We start from the raw sequence: 8563 nt of genomic DNA, 5'->3' as shown, positions 1-8563 counted from the left end.
GATAAAATGTAGCAGTAGTTATTGCCTAAGAGATGTATAATGAAATACATAGCCCCATATTGGCATCACTTCAACAAGTGTAGAATAAATGACATTTGAGAAGCTGTATGTCATAAATTATTTATTTCACATGCTTCACCATAAAGCAACACATGTATTTATATTATAAGGGAAGAAAGTAACAAAGAACACTTAACAAATTTCAAGCATTTCTAAAGTTTTTCAGAACACTTATGTGACACTAAACAGTCACTATCTCTATAGTAAGTGACGATATTAATTATTCAGTAGGCATTAGCTGTGCAGTTCTCTCCCAGTATGTACGCACTTAGTTAACAAGTCAGACTTCCAGTGTTAGTCTATAGGACTTAGCCTATAATGAGAAAACACTGTAAACCACGGAGCTTTTGTCCAAGTGGCATTTGCATCACTGCACCTCTGAAGTGTTTATTTTCAGGTTTGCTTATTAAAACAATATGCCTAGAACTTTTGTGAACTTTTACTTATCAGCTCTAGGAGACAACACCAACCACTGATCATTTGTCATACTTGGAGATGTGGACTCTGCTTCTGAGGCCTCCATTTTGGCCCAGCAGGTTTTGGTATCCCAGGTACTGGAGGATACCATATGTTTTCTCATGCGAAAGCTCATGGTTCAGTTCACATTGGTAAAATATAGCACCCTTAGGGAACATAGCCTAACGTCATCAATGGTTAGGGTACATTCTTCTCGTGCCCCTCACTGTTTGTAAGGCAAACACCTTAACCATTAGGCCACCCTCAGGTGCCCATGAGAACGGATCTATAATGCCTAACACATGGTGCCTACTTTTCACATGCTTACTCGCAGATGCACACATGCACAGGCCATGCACAAGCTGGTGAACTGTAGGGACTCCCTCTGGTCACCTTTCTGTGTGGCAAGTGAAGAACTGTATATCATCTCTGAGATAAGGATAGTGATTTATTCCAACCAAATGTCTCTGTACCTTAGGACGACCCCCTCCTTTGGAGAAACATTGAGGCAAATGTTCAACTTGAATACAAGCTCCTCCATCGTAGCCATGGCCTTTGGAAAAAAATATCTATTGTACAGTCCATGGGAAACAAAATCTGCCAAATTATTTCCAACTCCTCCCCTCTGGAAAACCACTGTGCCACCCTTTCCAAAGCCAGATAGCTCCCAGTCATCTGCAGAGTTAGGCTGCTCCTAGAGTCTCTTCTTTTCAAACTACAACTAGGTGCCTTCCTGCCTCTGGTTGCCAGACCCCATAATAAACCCATCCCTACAGTTTCTGCAACTTCTCCCAGTTGACTCCCTCACTGCAGACCTCCCAATTCAAACCACACTGTACTTGACCACTCCTTCTGCATTCTTGCACCCTGACTATGACACTCCTTCCCCCTAACCTAAAAGGAATAATCTCTTTCTCCACTTTCAAAGCACAACTCAAAAGACACCGCTATCACAAATTTGACTACAAGTCCTTATCCACTGGACGCATCACCTAACCTCCTCCTTAACCAACATCACTTTTGTGTCTACTCTCTTTTTTAACCTACTGCTTACCTTCCATACTTACTACTAAAATTAATCCACATTTTTCTCCATTGTCTATAATATTTGCTTATTGTCTCAGTTGACTGCTGGACTTTGTACCTTCTGTGATTGCACAGTGTTTAAGAATCAGTTCTTTTTTTATTTTTAGTGAATTTCTTCACCCAGGCTGAATTTGCAACTGGTCTATTTTTATCAGTGTACTATCCCAGAAATCAAATAAAATGAAGTCCTTTATGGATTGGCCAATGGCCTTTATCCCCCCCCCCCCAAAGTGATTTAATAAGTATCATTTATAGGAGGAGGATAAGTCATGGGTCATTCCCTTATAGAGCCAGTCATCAAGAATGTCATATATGCACATGGAAGCACCTGGGCTATGCTGCTGTGCCACCTAAGAAAGCAGATGCGTTCTCTAAAGTGACAAGCTGAATGAGACAGAACCTTGAATAGGCATACTCAGGCTGGCTTCTTTGTCATCTCTTCAATCCTGCACAGGACACAGGGACCACTGAATGTCAATACCTTATTGCCAGACAAGTAATAAAAAGCCTTGGGCAGGTTTGGCAGAAGTTAGGCGTATATGTTGCCACTGTTGCACACAAGAGCAGCGGCGGTTAAACTATTCGGGCCATCTAAATTCCACTCTTCAAATTTTCCCTTAGAACTACCTTCCTCGAGCTGTACTGCTGATCTAACCAGCATATCCTATAACTGAAAAGTTCATCTCTACTTGATTCCCAAGTAGACTATTCTCTATCTGTAAAGCCTAGCACTTACTCCTACAGTACTTGCACCTTGATAAAGCACTCTTATTATAGATAGTACCCCACCAGCCTAAAACCCACTTCCCCTGGAGTCCTTTGAAAGTCTCTTTATCTACTACTTCTAGTATGTCGAGGGATCAGTTGCTAGTGTCCTCTCCAGCTCAACTGGTGAACCTGGGAATATTGAGGCAATGTTACAATTGCCTCATGTACACAGACAATCCTCTCCTTCTCCCACAAAACACAAATACATGCGAGAGATGCAACTATACGGCCAAACTGGAGGCTGAGCTCTCTCAACATAGGACTGGCAAGACCAGACAGGAGGAGAAGGTAACCACACACAATACATACCCAGTCACACATGGTACCATCACAACTTCAAATCATACACATACTCACACAAAGACATACTGGAGGCTCTGATCAAAAATTTACCAAAACAGCAGAGGCCACCAAAGCAGACACCCAAACAACTACCACCTCACGACCCAACACATGCAACACATAGACCACACAGTCAGAGTGTCAAACGGTCACAGCCCTTAAGGCCAAACAAAATGCCAGACACACTTGTCATTGGTGATTCCATAGTCAGACACACTGACGCCCCGCTCACCAGACTGAGTAAGGAGAAGGTCACAGTAAGCTGCCTGTCGGGCGCTAGAATCCGCCACATAACGCAAGCACTCAGGTCTCTCAACAGCAGGTACAAGTACGACTCAGTCATTGTCCACGCTGGTGTCAACGACCTGAGACGTACCTCCTTGGACTACATGAAAAGGGACATCGAGGAGCTCTCTGATTATGTAGCCCAGGCAGGTATGACCCTGACCTTGAGCAGTATCCTACCTTCACCTAGAATGATGCCACAATACAGTGATAAGATGATCAGCTTTAATAATTGGCTTAAATTCTGGTGTCATTCAAAGGGGATCCAATGTCTGTCTGCCTGGGATGACATGCTGGACAAGCCACGCTGCTTCGCAAGGGACGGCTTGCACCTGTCACCCTGGGCTTCCGGATATTGGCAAAGGCTCTTGCCACCCCATAGTGCCTTTTTAGGCAAGGCTCAAATTCTAAACCTACCACCCTAGAACACCAAAAAGGAAAAACTAAGGGTAATGCTGCTCAATGCCAGAAGTCTCAATCTCAAGATGCACGCACTCGAGGCCCTTCTCAATATGGAGAACATCGATGTCTGTGCTGTGACAGAAACCTGGTTCAAGGCTCCTGAGAGCACCCCAGCACTAACAGGTTTCACCTCATATCATGCGTTCCGGCCCCAAAATCCGGAAAACACCAAGAAAGGAGGGGGGGTGTCCATATTCATAAAGGACACCCACACCTCAAGGTTGGTGGCAACGCACGATGCATCGGAGACCATCCAGGTGCAATTAACCATAGGCAAGACTGCTCTGCAATTTGTAGCATGTTACAGGCCACCCTCTCAAACTCAGGAACCTCACATGGCCTTCCTGAAAACATTGGAGGGATAAATGTATCTCCAAACACCATCATACTAGGTGACTTCAACTACCCTAATATAGACTGGGAACACTACTCAAGCCCGAACACTCTAACCCAAAGATTCCTGGAGTTCATAAACTCAAATGCCATGGAACAACTAGTCACCATCCCCACAAGAGGAGAAAACATACTTGATCTCATCATCACGAACATGGGATCAAAATGTTCAACACCGGAAGTATACCCCTCACTGGTGAGATCAGATCATAAACGAATCTCGCTGGAGGTCCTCATCCCACCCCCACCTGAAACAAAAAAGACCACATTGAAAAACTTCTCAAAAGCCGATTTCACACTTCTAAAAACTAGTGTGGTCTCCTTGAAGGCCCCTGAGCCAGTGGTAAACATTACTCAAACCGCTGAATCATTTACAAATGCCTTCTACCAGCACCTACAGGACTGCATGGATCAGGCAATCCCAAACAAAACTAAGACTCTCTGTACCAAAGGCAAGCATCCAGTCTGGTGGACCCCAGCCATAAACAAGCTCTACAACAAAAGGAGGAAGCTACTACAAGATAGAGCAAAATCCTTGAAAGGTAAGACACCTTTGATCATTATAAGTAAAAACTAAGAGCTCTCATAAAATCATCCAAGGCAAATTTTGAGAGAAAAATCGCCAAGGACTCTAAAGACAATCATAAGGCCTTCTTTAGCTATGTTAGAAACCTAGGAGGAAACTCCCAGATATGCTCAGAATTAGTTCAAAATGATTTGAAAATTACTGAACCTACACACATTGCCAACATACTGGCTGACAGGTTCAGTGCAAACTTCTCCCCCCCAAAAGGAGAGATATCTATTCCAGAGGATTGTAGCCCCCCCAAACATCTCCAACGCCCAGGTGAGAACTGCCCTCACTAAGGCAAAAAACACAGCATCCATGGGACCGGATGGTGTCCCCAGCTGTGTGCTTCACGAACTCAACGAGGAATTAAACCCACAGTTAGGACAGCTGTTTAATCTTAGCCTCACCTCAGGATACGTACCCAAGGAGTGGCGCACGGCGACTGTGGTCCCACTTCATAAGGGCGGTGCCTCCACAGACCCTGGAAATTACCGCCCCATTAGCTTGACAAGCCTTATCTGCAAAGCCATGGAGAGGATCATAATGGAACTCATAAATAAAGACATAGGGAACTTGCAGACTTTGGATCCAACCCAGTTTGGCTTTGTCAAAGGCAGATCCTTCCTCTTAAACTTGGTTGACTTTTTCGAGACAGTCACCAAGGCCATTGATGAGGGAAAGGCAGTCCATACAGCCTACCTCAACCTGGCAAAGGCCTTCGACACAATACCCCACTCAGGTATCATCGAAAAACTCATCAGCTTGAATGTAAACCCATACATCACAAGATGGGTTGCAAACTGGCTAAGTGACAGAACCCACAGGGTCAGAGTTGCTGGAGCCATGTCAGACTCAAAGCCTGTCACAAGTGGTGTCCCACAGGGCTCAGTCCTGGGTCCACTCTTGTTCGGCATCTACTTTTCTGAAGTACAAGCAAACACAGGAGGGTTATGGCTGACAAAGTTTGCAGATGACTGCAAACTGGGCCATAGTCGAAAACACATCTGACACAGATATCCTCCAGAAGGGCCTCACAGAAACGGATAACTGGTGCCAGAGCCATGGCCTGAAGTTAAACGCCAAAAATGCATAGTCATACCCTTCGGGAAAAACAAGGTTACCCCTAGCTACCATATAGGTGGCAATCCTCTGAGCACAGAAAAGTCATCAGGGATCTGGGGACCCAGGTTGACAGTAGCCTTCGCTTGACACTCATGTTGCTAAAGTAGTTAGGAAAACCTTCTATATCGCCCACCTGATCATGAAGGGATTCACATCTAGATCAAGGGAGGTCATCGTCCCCTGTACTCATCACTCATTAGACCTATGATTGAGTACAATGCCCGTTCGAATGTATCTGACCAGACACCTGCTGCAGCTTGAAAGGCCCCAAAAGTTCCTCACCAAAAGGATAAAGGGTCTCAAAAATATGTCTTATGCTGCCCGACTGAAAGAACTCCAGCTCTATTCAGTCTCATAACGCTTGCTCAGAGGTGACCTGTGCCTGACATATAAGGCCATGTCAAACCCAGATTTGATGAATATGCTTCACCTCAAAAAATCTAGATCCCTCAGAACCACAAGGGTGGGAGACTTAAACCTTGACACGGTTATAAATAGAACGTGCTGGAGGGACAGATTCATCACCCAGAGACTCCCTGTGCTGTGGAACAAAATCCCGGTACATGTGAGGCAGAGCACCTCGCTGGCCTTGTTCAAGAGGAATCTTGACCAATGGATGGGAGATTGCAGATATACCCCAGGGATTACTTCAGTGTCACTGCTTGACAGAGGCACAGCAAAATGATAGGCATAGTTTTTATTCAAACTAAAGGGGTGGCGAAAGCCACATAACTATGGGCTAGGCTTATAAATGCCCTTGGGCAGATAGCCTAGTATGAACCTATGAACCTATATCATTCAGCTGTTTGTTTTACATCTCAGGATTCCAGTCCTCCTTAGTGCATTAGGCACTGGAAAATTTTCTTCCCTTCCATTGTATGTGCTCAAGGAGGAGTTTATCATGACACTGTCTGCAGTATCCAGAGTGATCTTCCACATGGCATGTTGTATACTTAATGAAGCTGCTATGACTGGGTCTGTAGGGTCAGGCATGTCTGTGCACAGGGTAGCTGGCTGAGGCATTTTTTTCTTTTAAGAAGGAACTCGGGGAATCTATCATGGATGATGCTCCTTTCATGAGCAATTTTTTTTTGTTTGTTTGTTGTTGCCCAGTCTTTATACAATCTGAAACATGGCATGTGGAAAAGGAATTAGGCCTTTTCCACTATGGGGGACTACTTTGATTCCCCTTAGCCCCTACACTGTATGTTCTTCTAGATTTAGCCAACCTTAAAACCCCCATGGAGAAGTAACATCTTTGTGGACTGAGAAAGGTACTTGGGCATCACAGTGTCCTTGCCCATCTGGTGCCATCCATGTCACAAAAGAGTGCAACTCTCCAAGCCCACCAGTTTCAGTCCAGACTACAGTCTGTGGTCAGCCATGAGGGAGTGTGCTTCTTACCCTGGGTAGCAGAGACATTATTAAAGATCAATGGATTCTAGATGTGTTCACACATGATTGTTTATTTGAGCTGTTAGGTTCCACCAGAAATGGTTACATTAAGATCTCCTGGAGCAGGCCAAAGCAACTCCACATCTCAGAGGGGATGTAGAGGCTGTCCTGCTTTTAACAAAAGACTAAGAGGTCATCTTCTACCTTTTCCCTTTTTTTAAAGGGATGGAAGGATTTTGCCCAGTCATGGGCCTCAGAAGCATTTAAGAAATGATTGAGACATACTGATCTATATGGGAAAGATTCCCCATTTGTGTTGAGTGGTACTTGATAGCATAGCAGAAGGCCAGTTTACAAGTGATGTTAACTCATGCTAGGCAACATTATGATATGCTTCTCCATTGTTGTCAGGGTGCATGTTGCCAATTATTTTGCCCATTACAACTTTATAGATGTGAAGGATATAGCCCAGTATTAACTGTTCAACCACTTTCACATGGGGTTTTATATGTCTACCCTCCTTTGAGGAACCTCTTATCTCACGTGATTTGAACTTCCTGATAAGCTTGTATATCAATTGTTTGAACCATATAGTTCTCTCGTACTCATTTTTGTGACTTGGAAAATGCCCTTCCCGGTGATTATTACCTCCATTTGTATGACCTTGGAGCTTCAGGTCTTCATCTATAGGAAACCATATCTCTTTCACAAGGATTGATGTACCTCTGGACCAACTCATATTTCCTCTTCAAAGTGGTTTCACAATTGCATCTGAACCAGACCATGCCAGTTTTCTTCACTGGAGGTATAACTGGGGTAGTGAGAGAGAGAGAGAGAGAGAGCAGCTGTAGTTTTACCTGAAGTAGGTTCTTGAGATAGGAAGATCGAACAGCTGTTTGTCTCCTTTACTCTAGTGAGGAAAGTGCTGCTAATCACCAAGCAAACTATTTGCAACTGGCTTGCCAGTTGCATTAAATTGCATAAGCTGGTTGCATTAAATTGCATGTTCAGGTGGTTCACTGCATGTTTGAAAAATCTGTGGTTAGTGCCCCTTTCACTGATTGTTTCAAACATGTCTCTGTTTATCACATCCATGTTTTTGCCACTTGGTAATCAGATCACACCTGCACCAAGTGTTATTGTCTGGCCAAGGCTATGTGTTCTCTTTGGTATCATTGTAATCACGCTTTTGATTTTTTTGCCTTTTGGCTCCTCCCTGGCTCCTTCTACCAGAGTAGCAGTACTGAGTGGGATACAGATAAATTGCCGACTCGCCCAGGATATCCCTGATGTTGTATCATATTTGATGTCCATCCATTCACTGGTTGCAGTATTCTTTACCTGTGAGATTCCCTACAGTCGGTAGCCCGACGTCCGGCCAGTATATCAAAGCCTACCATTGCTTTAAGGTACACCGAACATCGCACGTATGCTTTTTGCATAGTGTAGGGCATAAAGGTGACATCCGGGCATACCATCTTCTAAACTGCTTTGCCACCAGTCCAAACACATCTTTTGATCATCAGTCTGAACGCCTATATCCTTTACCACCAGTTCAAACGCATTTTCATTCTCTGGTTGAATGCCTACATCTTGTTTGCTGCAGTCTGAGCTGTTACAGAT

At 44.2% G+C, this 8563-nt stretch overlaps 1 protein-coding gene across 1 annotated transcript in view; it reads left to right on the top strand.

Moving 5' to 3' along the window:
- The window catches only part of DAGLB (diacylglycerol lipase beta), a gene marked incomplete in the record, with an annotated part of 1624905 nt that overhangs the window by 1473127 nt on the left and 143215 nt on the right, over positions 1-8563 (top strand).

This window comes from Protopterus annectens, chromosome 1.part1, assembly GCF_019279795.1.
Source record: "Protopterus annectens isolate FY-2018-M chromosome 1.part1, PAN1.0, whole genome shotgun sequence".
NCBI lineage: Eukaryota > Metazoa > Chordata > Ceratodontiformes > Protopteridae > Protopterus > Protopterus annectens.
Note: the sequence above shows the minus strand (reverse complement) of the source record. Positions and strands in the feature narration are given on the sequence as shown.